The sequence below is a fragment of the Diabrotica undecimpunctata genome, chromosome 4 (genome assembly GCF_040954645.1).
Source record: "Diabrotica undecimpunctata isolate CICGRU chromosome 4, icDiaUnde3, whole genome shotgun sequence".
NCBI lineage: Eukaryota > Metazoa > Arthropoda > Insecta > Coleoptera > Chrysomelidae > Diabrotica > Diabrotica undecimpunctata.
The window spans coordinates 74,807,674-74,826,070 of record NC_092806.1 but is presented as its reverse complement, the minus strand read 5'-3'; the positions used below and the strand labels follow the sequence as shown (position 1 = coordinate 74,826,070).

Genomic DNA, 18,397 nt, shown 5'->3' with positions numbered 1-18,397 from the left:
TTTGATAGATCTCAAATATGTAAACAGGCATGGGATAATGAACATAACGTTCAATGGAATGATTTAAGTATAGTCCTAAAAGAAACGGATGGTAAAAAGAGAAACAATCAAAGAAGCTTCTCTAATTATGCTAAATGAGACCAATGGTGTCGCAAATTCCTCGGCAGAATGTATTAGGATCTGGTTACACTATCATATCGAGGATACATCCTTTAATTTTTTTAAATAACAAACATATAAAATCAGAATTTGGTGTTTATTGAAGGTAAACTAAATGTACGAACAAACACTTACCACATCGGGATAGTATTATGAGGTTTTTTCCTGGTTTTTACCTCATAATTTACTATAGAATCACTAACAGGAGAATGTTACTGTCATCATGGTATGTGGTTGTCTTTTTAAAGACGAATTACATGCTATGATTTTTTCCGTCCCAGGAACGCAACTCAACATTATTGGCAATATAATTTTAAAGTCGTCTACTTTAAAATGTATAATGTTTGTCTGAATTGTCAATATAAATAAGTCAGATAAAATTAAATTATTAGAAGAATTTTTCACCAAGTAACAAAAAAACAAAATTTGTTTAAATTACTAATGTTTGTATTTTGAGAACGATTTCCAAAGTGGAAATTGAAACGTCAATAAACTTACTTAACCTTTAATCGTGGCTTATTCCCAGTTAAATAGTAAATACTTTAAAATGCCACAAGAAATTAGCTTCAGAACAATATTCTATTATTTAATAATATAAATAATATAGAACAGGTACCTATGTTTAATTATGCTAAATATATATATATATATATATATATATATATATATTAATATATATATATATATATATATATATATATATATATATATTAATATATATATATATATATATATATATATATATATATATATATATATATATATATATATATATAATTCCTGGGTTTGTCGTTCTGTTATAAATAAAACACTTCATTATTGCTTAAACGTTGCGTTGGCTATTTACCATTTTCAATAAGTAAATATTATATTGCGCAGTAAACTGTGCTGAAATATAATATTTTAATAATTTTTTCTTAGATAATTGGATGGTAGATCTAGTCGTAACCACCTTCGATGTAAAAAATATAACAGGTTTATACTATTCTTAGAAAAACTGTTCTGTATGTGTACAACTAAAGTTCTTAAGGAATTTAAGAAACCGCAACCTTTTTTAAAGCAATATTGGCTAGACGGTTAAAGATTATGATCCATAAGTAACCATTCTAACCTAATCTTAACCATCCATTTGGGGGATTTAATGTACATGATAAAAATAATATAGGCCAGTAAGTTCCAGCCAATTTAGTATTTGCCACGTTGGTGAACAGGAAGGACAATGATAGGCCTATGATAAGACTACATATTACGTTTTTGCCCTCAGTTATAATCTGGTTAAATATATTTAAAAAAATTATTTTTTTTTATCTGATCAATTTTTTATTATAGAATATTTGACTGCATCGTATCATGGCAAGATGCTAACGGCAGTATTAAGGGCAAAATCTAATTCAGCTATTGATAAACGGTGTTAATAGAAAATTGTTTTGATCAGATGAGAGCGTTTTAAATGTCAAGACCTATTTTACAAGAAAACTCATCTATTTAGAAGGTACTTAGAGATAATGGAATATTAACTTTTTTCTGTTTATTTTTCTCAAGCACTTATACCTCTTTGCATTTAACAAAATTTTCAAGAGAAGAAAATTTATTTTTGAAGATTACTAATGCGTTCTTTAATTCAGCATCGGATTGATCACGTTCCAAATCCCAACACAGAATGAAATTAAAATGGTTTAAATTCGCAAATAGATTGTTTAGAAGCCTCATTAATACTGTTCATTAAAAAATGAAACTTTTCTTTGATAGTTCCGGACATAGGAGGGTTGTCATGGATATAACTGGCATAAATGGTATTAACATTAATACAAAATACATCGATTATAACCTTGAAAACGAAATTATTTGATCACAGGGTATTAAGATCTACAGACGAAGTTCTATCAAAAAGAGATGGTGAACAAAATGTGACATCAATCATTGAATCTAAATTTCCTAGTCTCGTTTGGCAAGATGGTTGTCCATTATTTATTACCATATATGTAATCTGAATAGTTTCCACAATTTGATGGCTTATGTTATTATTTCTAGATAAACCCCACAGAGGATTCTGTGCGTTTATATCCCATCCAATTATACGAGTATTGGGGTGTTTTACTTGAGAAAATAACTTTTCAATCTTCGGTTGAGTTTACATTTAAATGACGCTGATGTGGAATTCAGTTAGTAATAATACATTTTAGTATATAATCTTTATGCTTTGACATAGTCAATATACGAGTATAGTGTTACGCCAGCACAATGCCTATCTAATACAGTCCGAAGTTCGATGATCTGCCAATCTAGATGGTATATCCGTGGAATAATTCAAACATTCGGAACGAGACATAGCGGCATCGAAAAATCTCCAGCCCTTTAAGAAAACGATCCAAATATGAATACATTAAATCGTAAAGTTAGTTTAAGAAATAAATTGGTAGTATGTTAAAAAAACAATAAATATTATAAATAAATACTGTGTTTTTAATGTACCTATAAATCAATTAAAATAAGTGTTAGAAAACTGTAAATAAAATAAAAATAAAAAGTGAAAAAGGCCGAATTGGTCCAAGGTCTGAAGAACGCCCTACAAGAAGAAGGTTTTGATCAAGAAACGTATGAGTTTGAGGCCAGAAATGCTGCTGTGATATTTCGAAAGTTTGCTCCGATGTTTCTGAAAGGAAAGTTTCTGCTTCATCTCTGAAATGTATTTTCTTGACGACAAAATATCTTCGTTAGAAAAACCAAGTTGCTGCCGATACTTCGTCTATTGAACAAAAGATAAAAAAGATTGAAAAGAAGAGGGAGGAAACAGGGACAGTAGACAGAAGAATTTCATCTAGAGACGAAATGTAAGTTGGAGCCACGGCCAACAAGGGAGTGGAGGTTCTGTTTGTGTTAAAATCTCAACTTTCGTTTCGTTGCGTTTGTGGAAAATCGTCATGGAGTAACTACATGAAACAGTTAGAATCAGCTGCAAGACCGAATGGTTGGTCAGAAAAAGAAAAGGTTGTAAACCTCTTCGAAGAGATGCGTTGAATATGCTTCAGACCATAACCGTAGAGGAGACAGACGACTTCGAACAACTTATGCAATATTTATGGTCACGAACACTTGCAGCGTGTCTACCAGTAGTAGCTAAAAAATCGAAGACAAAAGAAAAATAAGGCTCTTCAAGGATATGATGTAAATAATGACAGATTAGTACGATATGCTTATCCAACATCTCCTGAAGACATGATGGAAAAGTTGGCTGTTCAAACATTTATTGATGACCTTTGTGATCATGAAATGCAGGGTACACTGCGACTTTTGGTTTGGATCCTGAAAGACCATAGGGCTCCATATTATTTATTTTGTATGTTATCACTTATGTACTCAACTATGTTATATCGCAATAAAGACATAAATGTTTTACACCATAAAATATCAAATTCACTGAAGACCTCTGATTGGTCTTGTAATCAGTTACTCCTGTTCAATGTTCATACAACTAATTTTGTATAATTTGTATCCCGTGTAAGTTCTACCAAACCTGATTTAATTATTGCCATCAATGGCGAGAGTATTTTGAATTATAGTGATGTGTTTTTGGGAGTGACTTTCGACTCTTATTTATTTTTTAAGACTCATTGTTGCAATGTGTGTAAAAAAACTTAACTCTAAGTATTATCAATTGGGAAATTTGGGTAGAATATTTAATCTGCACCATCTTCGTCTTTTTTAAATTGCTGAAGTACAGTCGACTGTTCAAGACCCAAAAGAGTATTTTGAGATGTACTGCAAGTATTCTGTATGGTTGGTATTGTAAAAGCCTATTTAGGGATTTAAATATATTACTAGTGTATGGAATTTACATTTTGGGATTATTAATAAGAAGAAATTCATAAGAATCAAAGAACTTTTTTATGTATATAACAGTGATATTCACTCACACAACACAAGAAATAAGAGACAGTTTGTCGTACCCTATCGACACGAATTTTGGTGAAATGGGACACGTACGAAGTTCATGTAAGCACCCTAGGTACAACACAAATCAAGAAACTCATCAGCAGGAAAACAAGAACGGATCGGCCTTAGAAAGGCAGCTTCAACCCTGAACTTTTCCAAATACCCTCAAACTAATAGCTTCCTTGAAGTGTCGTGAAGATAGTGTATATGTAGATGGAGAAAGAAATGAAAAAAGTATATATTGTTCGTAGATACCAGGGCGACCAGGACTATTATACGTCCGACAAATTATAAACAGACGTAAGAAACTTTTACCAATGTGGTTGAGAATGCGGACTGCCACAGGTGAAAATGGCAACATAGATGGATCCACATACAATTAGGAATTGGGGCAGAAAAGTTCGTCCATAGTGTCATATTCGCTGACATCGAAGAGATGTTATATTATATATGGACGTAATGAATTTGCATGGATTTCAATTGAATTTAAAGAATAGGGTAATCAAAGTTGGTATCGAGAAGATGAGACAAGTGAAACAATCATAGTAGAGCAGGGAATTGTGGAAGGAACGTTTTCGTTCTTGGAACCATGACGAGGAGATTGGCCGATTAGTAAACACAGACATGTAATATTGGCATAATTACTATAACTTTTTTGATCTATATATTTATAAGACAGCACCTTAATATGGGCTTTTTATAATTTCAGCATTTAATTTACTTTGTACCGTTTGACCTGAAGATGCTCTGCAAATTTTAGAAAGCGAAACCGATCGTTTTGGGTAGTAAAATTAAATTGATTGTGAGTAAGTCTAATTTATTTCTTTTACCTATAATCAAAATAAGTGTTAGAAAACTGTAAATAGAATAAACACTGAACTAAAATAAAAACATTGCAATAGATTGTTTATCAATATAGATTTACTGATTTACTGCAAGCGTGTTCGGTTATTTTTACACTTACAACTCGTTAAAAACAGTACAATTCTGTTAAAACTATGCAAAAATATTTTAAACCGGTCCTGGCAACAGGAACCCATCATAGGCCTACAAGAGAAGATCTACTATGTATTGTGTTATCGTGTAACTAATTCTTGTTTGTCCTTTAATATGCAGTATATAGAGCGATCGAGGTTTATTACTATTATTTAATATTATTAGATTGTTAATTTTAATAAGTAGATGGTGGTAAGTAAATACTGCTTGAAGGGGGTTATGCTTCTACTAAATTTTGTCACGACCTATGTCACTTATTTTTTTTTTTCTTGTATAATTTTTTGTTTAAACTAAAAACGCCTTGATATAAATGTACTGAAACCTATTTCTATTGTACATTGTACTTACTTCGAAATCATTTCGAAAATTTATTTGAAAACCGTTTAGAATATTTCGATGCTAAGATCATCCATAGTGAGAAAACTACCCTCTCATCTATGATTAACATGTTAGCTATCCACCTACCTCTCCCATTTGCCCATTTCGTCCATTATCCTAAGCACAAATTCAAAACAACCCAATATGTGATTGCGTCGGCGGTAAATACAACTACACCCATACACTCATACACTTAAACACTAAACACTCTACGACCTCCAAATCCAGGTGTTGGCCTTCAACATCAATTATTCTAAAGGGTGCATGCTACAGTACAGTGGATAAGAGTGTACTGATCGTAATGCTCTAAGAAATCGGTCGACTAGTGAGGAAAGTAGGACTTATCCCCGCACGCTTAGCTCTATGAAGATAACTGGAAGAATCCCTAGAAACTATTGGGAAAACAAAAAAAACACCTGGGACGAACCAGAAGATAATAAAAAGGAGGAAACCAAAATACCAAAAAAATGACGAAAACCAGAGAAATGAAAAAGCTAATAAAGGAAACCAAATACCGACAAATAGGTGTAAGCAACAACAAACACGAAGCAAAACAAGAGAAAAAAAGAAACACAGTAACTCTACACAAATTCTAAGAAGACTCACCTAATCAATCAAAATAAAGTAAAAGTTAGGGAAGAAATTAAAGGCTCTATAAAAAAATACAGATATCTAGAATGCGGTGAAACTCGCAGGATGGGAAATTCCACCTGTATAGTATTTCATTAAGACTACAACCTACTACGCAAAAAAAGAACTTGCCAGGCAGACAAAACTCCACGAGAACAACGAAAGAAAACGATGTTAATAGAATAGACCAAAGAACTAAATGCATTAGCCGTGACACAAGAAACAGCACCGTTCCAATAAGCTACAGAACCAATAAAAAACTGCTACAGAAAACCAGGCAAGTTAAAAATGCTCGTGATGCCATCCCACCGTCTGACTAACCTATAGCTACAGATTAGTAGTCTATACTGAAAAAATTACAAATACCCAGAAGCATCAAACTAAAAGGTCGGACATATTGAAATCACGATAAACCCGAAAATCACGAATAGAATAAATATAGCTACTTGGCATTATGATGGATTGGGGTAAAAAGAACAAAAAATAAATCATAATAATCATAACTAAAACAAAAAACCTTCGAGGAACTTAAAATTTGGACGATTTTTACTTTCTCGAAGCGATATAATAGTGGAATATATAAAATTGAACCATTACTGTATCCATGGGCATGTTGTCAACCCTGACACGGCGAGTTCCAGTGGCTGAGGGGACGGCCTATATAAAAATAGGACAGGCGTGAATAAAGTATGTATAACCAAATAAATACCCGTAGATCAACTTGCAAGATGGTATAAGGAATTACACACACACGTACATATACAACACTTATCACGATCAATTGGCAAATCACAGATAGGGAAGAAAGTATTGCCTCAATCGATGATCAAGAGAGCTGGCGAACTTTAGGGGATTACAGCACTGCAATGTACTTACCTTAGCACGGTAAAGGTGCACTACAATGCCGTATGATGATACTAAATGAACTGAATATATATACATCCTACCGTCAAATAAAAATTTGTAGAAGGAGTAAAGGAATACTTTCACACTACATAAAAAAGTGTAATATGGACTCATCCAAAAAGAATAAAAAACAATCCCAATGAAACATAAGGGAAGCTGTATAATATTATCTATATTCGTGGACCAATAATGTTGATGAAGTCAGAATAAAATGGACTTCTGGAAGCCAGAAGAAGGCAACAACAGAACATTAAAGAATTGTATAAAAAAAGCAGACAGGAGCTATAAAAGACTACCTCCAGACTAAAAACAAAAATGGAATAGGCAGCCTTGGTATATTTTCTCCTTGTAGTTTCTTCATCATGTAACTGAGGTCTTCTTGGTCTTGTGCAATCACTACTTGATCGTCTGCAAAGCTTAACGTATATAGGTATGCGTTTCGTACCGGTACTCCCATGCCTTCGCATTTTCTTTTCCATGTAGTCAAGGCTTTCTCTAAGTATACTTTGAGTAGGGATGGAGATGTGGAACAACCCTGCAGGGGCCCTTTTGTTGTAGTGAAGTCTCCTACGATTCTTGTTCCCATTTTAATGGACCCTTTATTTTCTTTATACAGAGTTGTAGCTTCTATGAGTTCCGTCTGTATTTATAATTTGTACATTGCCCTCCATAGTTCTGACCTTGGTACAGAGTTATGCGCCTTTCTCAGGTCCACAAATGCCAAATGTATATTTATATTTTTTGCTTTTTTCTTTTCCAACAGTTGTTTCCAACAGATTACATTTAAAACCCATGTAGATATGATCTGAAGAAATGAAGGAGGACCAAAACATTAAATACACTAACGGCGAACAAGAAATATTCGAAAGATCATAAAAGAAGAGTCCTGCGGAGTGTGATACCATCACTATCCTATTTGCTACATGCTGCACTAGTACAGGATGGGAACACATCCTACTAAAAGGTATATACAAAACAAAACCCAAATTAATTACAAAGAAAGCCAAGCTTGAAACTAATCTAAACATACAGATCGATTTCAATAGTATTGGCACAATTCACGTCAGGAGTAATCACTACATACCTGATAAAAGATAGATTACATAAACATGCCACAGGGAGAGTGCCCGAACAACAGATTAGAAAAGAAATCAGGTACTAAATTTTAGAACAACCAAATGAACCAAGAACAAGCAATATATGTAAATGGACGAGAGTGCTGCTGCCAAATCCAGCAACCTAGTTCGATCACAAAAAACACTATTACTTCAATTAATTTCTGACTGAAAGTGAAAGCTTCCGAAGTCATACAGTTAGAACAAAGAAAAGTGCTGACAGAAATAAATAAAAAAATCAATTGAGAGAGAAACTTTAAGCCAAATATAATTTTTAATAAAAAATTAACCTTCAAATCTCATGTCAACAACATAATACAACTACTGACGTCAGGTACCAATGTCTTAAGGAATTTATTAAAAATTGTAAAGTCTACGCACTGCTAATATGGATTTTTTAACTCAGTAGACACTTTCCACTACTAGTCTGTATATACAGTACATTGAACCAACTTACACCTCTAAACGATTAATGGAATTCGCAGAAAACCTTTCGTTGTAGTAAAAGGCACGGTAAACTGCACTGGTTTTCTCGATAATATTTAACACTTTGCATATTTTGTTACATTTTTTCTTAATAAATAGTATTCTTGCATAATGCTATTTAACGTAAATTTGTTACACCTACGTGTTTAATATTTTTTTATAATTAAATTAAATTATAATGTTATTCACAAAATACTTGTACAGCAGGTTAACCATTATATTTATACATTCATTATTAGCCAAATAAACAATAATATTTAAAATTCCATTTGAATTTTTGCTCATTTTATACAAATTAACTCTAACTGATAATACAGGTAAAAATATTCTAAACAAAGTAAGTAATTAAAAAGATTATAGAGAACTCCCCATTATTATTCCCTAGTTCAATCATAATGGCACTATCATATGATAAGAAAAGGTATACTGATCATGGTCATCGGACACCAAGATCTGGCAGGAAAAGACAAGCACACAGGGCTTCCCAGGCCGTTATCCAGCGAAATCTCTGTGATAAAGGAAAATAAATCAGAATAAAATCAGGTATCAGAATAGGCACATGGAATGTGAGAAGTCTCTACGAGCCTGGTAAGATACAAAACACCATACGTGAGATGATAAGGCTCAATATACCAGTTCTTGGGATAAGCGAAATGCGGTGGCCAGGGACTGGTAAATGTAACATAGACGACCACGATGTATTCTATTCCGGAGAAGAAGGCACTAACCACCGGAATGGCGTGGCATTCATTGTACATAAAGAAATCTCTTCCTGTATTAAATCTGTAAGTTACATTTCGGACAGAGTCATCGTGATGCAATTAAACTCAAAACCAGTATTTATAAATCTGGTCCAAGTTTATGCGCCAACAGCCAGCAGTAGTGAAGATGACGTAGATCATTTTTATGATCGTATAAAGAAGGTAATGAGTCAGCTGAAAAACAAAGACATTACTATAATAATGGAGGACTTTAATGCCAAAGTAGGAAAAGGTAGAGAAGGAAACATTGTGGGGAATTTTGGACTTGGACAACGTAATGACAGAGGAGACCGTTTTGTAGAATTCTGCGTAGAGAACAATCTTTGTGTGACAAATACATTCTTCAAACTACATAAGCGTCGTTTATATACTTGGAAATCACCAGCAGATACTAAAGAAAAGATCATAAGAAATCAGATCGATTATATAACAATTAACGAGAGGTACCGAAATTCAATCAAAATAACTAAAACACTACCTGGAGCCGATGTCCCCTCAGATCATAACTTATTAATCAGTGACATAAAACTCAAACTTAAAATAGTAAAACGTAAACAACCGACTAACCGAATAAACACTGACTGTATTCAAAATAATAGTCATGAAATTACATAAGAGATAAAAAAGAAGTTCAAAAAATCGAAAGAAACATATAACGTCGAAGACCACTGGAATCATGTCAAAAGCATTATGCAAGAAACAACTAAAAAGTATAAAAGTATTAATAATCGCAAACAACAATGGATGACTGATAAAATATTCGGAGTAATGAACAGCAGGCGAAAACAGAAAAATAAAAACACTGAAGAATACAATAAAATTCATGAAGAAATCTGAAGGAAAATCCGGGATGCAAAGGAAAAATGGTACAGCAACAAATATCTTGAAATAGAAGAACTGCAGAAAAAGAATGACACGTTTAATATGTACAAAAAGGTGAAAGAAATAACTGGAACATATAGATCAACTGCAAGTAGTTTACTTGATAAACAAGGAAATATTATAGTCAATGAACAAGACAGATTAGAGAGGTGTAAAGAATATATTAAGGAGCTGTTTGATGACGAGAGAACAGAAATTCAAATCAAAAACATATCAACTGGTTCAAACATAACACTCGATGAAATGGAAAGAGCTATAAAGCTATCAAAGAATAGGAAAGCAACCGGTCCAGATGAAATTCCAAGCGAAATAATCAAACGACGATAAGGGCAAACATTCTCTTCTAAGCCTCTTTAATAAAATATACGAAACAGGACATATACCAGCAGACTGGCTACTGTCAACATTTGTAATGATACCGAAAAAAATAAATGCCAAACAGTGTGGCGATCATCGCACTATCAGTCTGATGAGTCATGTACTGAAAATTTTCCTAAGAATACTGCACTCGAGAATTTACAACCAAATAGAAGTACAACTAAGTGAAACACAATTTGGTTTCAGAAACAACCTCGGAACCAGAGAAGCACTCTTCAGTTTGCAGGTCATGGTTCAAAGATGTCAGCTATAGAACAATCAGTATATATGTGTTTTATTGACTTCGAAAAGGCCTTTGACTGAGTAGACCATGACAAACTTATAGGTGTCTTGCAACAGGTGGGAATTGATGACCGAGACCTCCGTATTATCAAAAATTTGTATTGGCATCAATGTGCAAACATACGAGCTGGACACAACACGACGGAAGCAGTGGCAATACGACGTGGAGTGAGGCAAGGATGTATTCTATCGCCTCTACTTTCAAAGGAGTCTTAGTTAAAGATACAGGCATTAAAATCAACGGAATTAATGTCAACAATCTCAGATAAGCAGACGACACGGTACTTATTGCCTCCAATGAAGAAGACCTGCAACGACTTATTAACAGGGTAACCGAAGCATGTGATGAATATGGGCTAAAACTTAATACTTCTAAGACAAAACGGAGTTACAACCAACGAACATCAGAGCGTATGGAATAGAGTTAGAAAGAGTCCACAATATTACCTACTTGGGTGCAAACGTTAACGATAACTGGGATATAAATAAATAAATAAGAATACGCATTGAAAAAGCCAGAGCCGCCTTCTATAAATTAAAGAACATTCTAATTAATAGAGATATTACTTAAACCTTAAAGTCAGATTAATACGCGGCTACATATTCTCCACATTGCTGTATGGTATGGAGAGCTGGACCCTTAGAGAGACATTAATAAAAAAATTAGAGGCCTTTCAGATGTGGATTTATCGATGAGTATTGCAGATAAGTTGGGTTGATCAAATAAGAAATGAAATAGTTTTACATCGAATGAAAAAGAGCACAGAACTAACGAAAACGATAAAAATTCGAAAGTTACAATATTTCGGTCATGTAATGAGACATCCAGAGAGGCATAACCTTCTACACCTCATAATAAAGGGTAAGATCGCCGGAAGGAGAGGCCCAGGCCGACGAAGAACATCCTGGTTCCGAAATCTCCGAGAATGGTATCAAGAGACCACCGCTAATTTATTTAGAGCCGCCGTAAACAAAGTTATTATTGCCAATATGATCGCCAACGTTTGATAATCGGACATTACTCATCAAATATTTTAAAATGAAAATCAAACTATTTTTATTAAAAAAATGCTTTTACTCAATTGATCAGTTTTTGCAACATTAAATGACATAACTAGGTTTTTAATTATAAGTTGTATATATTAAAATGTATCTTCCATTTTCTATGTTAATTTTGTCTATCAAACTATAACTTTTAAGTTCATTTTAAATATGCATGTCTGACGATTTGCTTTTTTCTTAAATAAACTGACATGTATTATGACGTAAAGAAGACGCTACCCAAGATTCGAAATAACACGACAAAATATGAAATTGGGACTCGGCTAACAACAGTGAATTTTAAGAACATAAAAGTAAATATAAATTCATCTCGTTGATAATATATATATATATATATATATATATATATATATATATATATATATATATATATATATATATATATATATACATATATACATATATAATTTCTAGGACATCTTTTCAGGTAGGTTGAGAATTTTTACATTTAAGCAGCATTCATCAATAAAGAGAAAAATAGAAAAATATTATGTTAACAACTTTGCTGTAAATAAAAATTTAACTCTCGGAGACCTGCGAAATTCGCAGAGACAATTAGGAAGATATACAGGAAACATACCCAGAGCAAACAAGAATATGTATCTGGTGATACACAAAAAACAGAAACACTTATGAAATATTATACAAAAGCCTCTTCAAAAAGAATCCTTTTAGCGGAAGGATTATCAAATGCTTTGATCATCATCGCTTCACATCCTAAGCGAAGCAAGGAAGAAAAAATCGGAAGAGACATTAACGTGTAGCGTAACTGCAAACCAGTTAGCATACCAACTTCTATTGAATGTTAAAACCAAAGGCAAAAAACAAAAACAAACAAAAATAATACTAAACAACTCTTAAAGCAACTTTTTATTGCCACATCATTTAACATCAAACAATTAAGCGCGAACATAAAATGCATGAAAACGGCAAGACGCCGGTTGTAGACGATATTTTAAAACTTACCTATTTAGATCTAAACTAACCTAACAGCAGCCTACGATACCGTGAATTACAAAGAAAACTGTTAGGTAAAATAAATATAAAACTCTAAATGAGTCTAAACTGGTGAAGCTAATAGTCTCTGCAACAGATTAGAAGATTCTACTTTATCCTACAAGGGAATAAACGCGGATAGGAAAATGAAAAAAATTTCCAGTTTTTTAAATATACAAAATGTGAGTAGGAAATTGCAAGTTATATAAGAGGTAAAGGTATAGACATATAGACAAATCAAAATATCTCGGAATAATTTTTCGCAGTCATGCACATCCTAATTGACTTTGGCGCATAAATCAAACTGAATTTGATCGACGGCATGGATTATGTAGGCTTTGAGGTCGACTATGGAAGGTTTATTCGTCTTTTAATTTCCTAGCTTGTTTTGTCGGTAGTAGTCACTAGCGAGCCAATGTATGTGAAGCTGTCGACACGTTCAAAGATATGATTTCCAAAGACTGTTTCCCGTTCTACATTTGCTATAGAATCCTTAGTAACCAATATGCTATCGCATCCATTTCTGCGCCCTATTACGTCAATGTCGTCAGCGTATGCTAAGATTTGTATCGATCTATTGTTAAATAGGAGGCAAGACAGGGCATCCCCTTGTCCTTGTCTGAGTCCATTCTTTATCTCAAAGGATCGAGAATTTTCTCCCTGTATCCTAACGCTGTAAGTTAGACATTCTTGTAGAACTCACTACAAATTTGATCAGTTCCTGGTGATTTATTATTTTTAAGCTTTTTAATGGCTTCGGCAATCTCTTTAGTGGTAGGCGGTCTTTTGTTTGGGTTGAATAGATTCCAATCATTTCGCTCTGCTACGGTGTTACCTTTAGCTTCGTTTAGCTTTCCTTGGTCAGTTAAATTTTCTACGGGAGCATATTTAGCGATTTGTCTATGTATAGGTGTTAGTTGATCGTTTACTGAACCAGAGGACTCAAATTTATCCACCAGACTGCGAGTAGTCTGGACTTTGCTGTGTAACTTCACTACAGTTAACTAGTATTTTTCTATTTTCCTACTTCTTCAAATATCTTTTTGATTTCATCCATATTTTTATTTTCAAAATTTTCATCTTGTGTTATCTTTTCAAGTTTCCATCCCCCACTTTTATTGTTCCTTGTTCAATATATTTTTGTGTTTTCTCTTTAATATCTGTTACTTGTTTTTATAGTTTTTGGATCTTGGATAGACAGTTTTCAATCTTTTGATTATTTTCTGGTCTAATTTCTCTTGTATTTGTGTTGTATATATATATATATATATATATATATATATATATATATATATATATATATATATATATATATATATATATATATATATATATTGCACGATCAGGTTATTTTGTTGTTTGCTTTTTTCTTCCATTTTCTGAGCCATCTTTATATTCTGTTTTTGACGACCTTGTTGTGCCTCGCATTATAGTGGTTACTTTTTTTTATTCCGCAACAATGCATCAAAAGTCCCATATTAAAAAAGTTTGTATTGTATCGGTAATCTAGATTCAAAAGAAACCACTAAAATCTTTAGCAACAAGCGACATGTTATTATAATATTAAGTAGGCTAAATACTCAAATAATAACAGATTATTAAAAATTAATAAAACATGACGATAACAAATAAATTTTATTACCTCAGTCTTATTATATCTTAATAGTCTTATTAAACGTTTAGAAATACCAATTAATTGTAACATTGAATATGCTGATAAAATGATTATTTTTTCCTTAATAAAAATATTTTTGAAGCAGTAAAATATAGCAAAAATTAATTTAAATATAACAATACTATTTGGACTTATCAGCTGTTGCAACTGACATACATGGGCAACAATTTAAATTAAATTGCGATATGCTATTCAAATTATTTATAACAGAAAAAACTTTTTCCAACACTTTCTTTTACCAATATTAGAACAAATTTGTGATACATTTAATTATCATTTAAATTTAAATATAATTTATAAGTACTGATTTAATCTAATTAAATAAAATTGATTTTATCTACAGGAAGTCTCCTCTTGTACTATAACTCCAAGTGATCATGTAAATCAAAAGAAAACGAATGAACCTAATTGAGAGGCTTAAGAAATTGCAACAAACAGCCGCGATATTCCAAAACTAATGATGATATAAAATCAAGAAGAAAAAAGAACTGTGCTCGAAATCAATCTGTACAATCGAGACTCAAATCACTCTCGTGTTGCTACAGTAATAAAATAGATTTAACGATAGTAACAAAAAACAAGATTATTCTATGTTGCTGTTCTCAACAAAATACTGACAAAAACCAAAACGCTTAGCAATGCAAATAATTTGTACTTACAGTAATTCTCGTAGATCAGGGACACTAGATTGACTGTACTGGTAAAACTGAAATAACTTTTTTCAAAAATATTTGACAGATGGTAATGACCGAGCCTTTACCTCCCCCTATTTCTCCGTATTTTTTCCATCTCCCAGTATTTTTCTAACCTGTCAAATTATAAACTTTTTGGAAATACCAAACAATATACAAATTCCTAATTCTTCCTAAACAATAATCCTCTTTGTAACAACACTCATTTCAAAACAAAAGCAAAATCAACTTTCTAATCTTGATAAACCCCAGCATACCTGTCTATAAAAGAAATTTTAAACACAATCGTCCATTTTATTTATAGCAGGTTACTAGATTAATTTTTTAACTGCAGAATAATATAACTGCTCCAAATTCAAATAAAAATATTGTCTATTATAACAAATTGAATATTTACTTCAAAAATAAGTTTGTCCTTTTAAAATTGTATTGTTATTATATTGTTTCTACAGTATAAGTGAATATCTGGGTGATGTAAATAATTAATCCTATGTACTTTTTATCTTTTAATTCTAAAACTGTGATGTTTTACAAATATTTATGTTTTTTACTCGACTTGTCCCATATCATGTAAATGATCTTTCAGGATGAATAAATTGTTAGTATTATATATTTATTATTATTATTTACAAATTATGACATTAAAAAACTGCCATTTCCAAGACACGGGACAAACAGATACTTATTTATGTACCAATAGATGTTTATGCCCAGAGGGCGACGATGTTATAAACCCGAGGGCCTGTGGCCCGAGGGTTTGTAAGTCGCCCGAAGGCATATACATCTATTAATACCGGCGGTGCATAAAAACTTTTATGTCATACTAGTTCGTTATTGCATCTACAAATAGATATGTTATAAAAAATCCGAAAGTTCAATTTCATTTTGACAATTTATTTACTAGTACACATTCTATCATCCGTGTTATGTTGCTACGCTACGAAAATGCTGTCAAACGTGTCAAACTAAAACCGTGAAAATGCAAGACATTTTTGAGATCCCTAACTAAATTTTAAAAAAAGCAACGCAAAAGTTACTACCACATAAGTCGACAGATGACTACGACAAGGAATATGAAAAATTACAGTGTTGGATGAAAAATTATTACGTAGTTGGTAACTAAGCTATAAAAACACAATAATAAACTAGTTTGACATAAAAATATATAACAGTATGTTATTATTTGTAAGTAAAGGATGTAGTTATTTACATTATATATACAGTGCTAGTCAAAAGTCTTTTCCTCCTCTCGTATCTTTTGAACGGTTATTGTTGCAATAGTGAAATTTGGAGGGAGGTAATAAACAGACGAAGGCTTCTCAACTAGTCATAACAGGTGACGTATTAGTGACAGATGACGTTACAGCGCCACTGTGACAGATAATTTTAAATGGGACCTTATGACAAGTGATACCTCGTTTGAAAGGTACTGAAAATACCTACTCGGTCATGATAATTTTGTTCGAGTTATTAAATCTATAATCCATTTTATGCAATGGCAGTGGTCGTTGGTGCCAAAGTTTTTCCTGCCTGTTCCCTAGGTTGGTAAAAATCTAATTCTATTTCCAGTTTATTTATTATTATTCTTGTGAATAACTTGTAGAGGTGGTTTAATAGGCTTATGGGTCGGTAGTTCTTCAGGTCTGTTAGATCGCCCTTTTTGTGTAATAAAACTGTGCCACTGTGCCATCTTGAAACTCTTTCAATTTGGTGCAGATATCAGTTGAACAATTTCTTTATATTCTCTAAAACTCTGTCTCCTCCAATCTTTACGGCCTCTATAACAATATTATCTTTCCCCAGGGCGTTATTTCTTTTCATTTCCTGCAGTGTGTACCTTACTTCGTCTGTTCATATATCAGGCATCAATTCGGATCCTAGGTTGACTAATCTTTCTCTTGAATTTTCTAATTTGTTTGTTAGTTGCTCATCGTGGTTTGGTTCTTTCTGTATAGAAATCTTCTACTATCCGTAGTAATTCATCTTTGTTGGTGATTATATTCATTATTTCTTTTTGCCATTTATCAATTTTCTCCTTAGAACTTTAAGACTCTTGTTATTTTCAATAGTTTGTTGGATTTGCTATATATATATATATATATATATATATATATATATATATATATATATATATATATATATATATATATTAAATTATTATTTGATTATTTCCCAAGTTAACATGCTCCTTTTATAACTTGGCTGCACCGTACTGAAGACGACCAATATACGGTTGCCTTCCATCGATATACCTTTTTTGGTTTTCATTACATTTTACTTATATATATATATATATATATATATATATATATATATATATATATATATATATATATATATATATATAGTATTGGTCTGTAGGAAATAAAGCTCTATTTGTTTTATGTCTCAATATTTTTCACGATTTTGTGACTTTTTCAAATATCAGTTTGAATAAAAGTTAATCGCGGTTTATATTTTAGTGCACTGTGAGAAGTGTCCCTCAAACTCGATGGACTCAATCGTACCCAAAATTGTTAAGTGTTATTTTTATTTTCAGAGTAAAATACCTCCAAATAAATATTTAACGGAAAAGAAAATGCTAGAAAAGCTAGAAAAACTGTCCGTCATAGAATGATGTGTTATTGCTGACAATGACTGCGAAGAAGAAATACAAGTAAGACAGGTGATATATGATGAAGAAAATAAAAACAAAGGGGAGGATGCGGAAGAAGATAATGAGAAAGAAAAGGAAGATGACAGGGCGAAAACGATGACAACTATGATAACTTCATTACTCTGCAAAAATATGTAAAATGGTTACAGGATGTTCAATATGTAACACAACAATTACCTAATAGAATAACCCGGATTTCTAATGAAAACTGTACTGAGAAATATCTAGTTACATGTTTTCTGAGTAAAACTGTATTTAGTAGGTGTGGATTGATTTACAATTTTCAAATCTATCAAGGTAGTACGACAGAAATAGAACGTTTTAATTTGAAATATGGACAGAAGCAGCTATTGTATTGCATTTATCAAAAGGACTTAAACCTAATAAGCATGCATTGTCCTGTAATAATT

At 32.3% G+C, this 18,397-nt stretch overlaps 1 protein-coding gene across 2 annotated transcripts in view; it reads right to left on the bottom strand.

Moving 5' to 3' along the window:
- The window catches only part of LOC140439686 (E3 ubiquitin-protein ligase TRIM71-like), a 142,365-nt gene that overhangs the window by 53,308 nt on the left and 70,660 nt on the right, over window positions 1-18,397 (bottom strand). Inside the window, exon 1 of one of the 2 annotated variants that reach the window (XM_072529766.1) lies at window positions 15,299-15,381. The exons of the other annotated variant lie outside the window; for it this stretch is intronic. The gene's annotated coding sequence lies outside the window, so the exon portion shown is untranslated. Of the gene's footprint in view, window positions 1-15,298; window positions 15,382-18,397 lie in introns of those variants that run through there. 2 annotated transcript variants of the gene reach the window in all.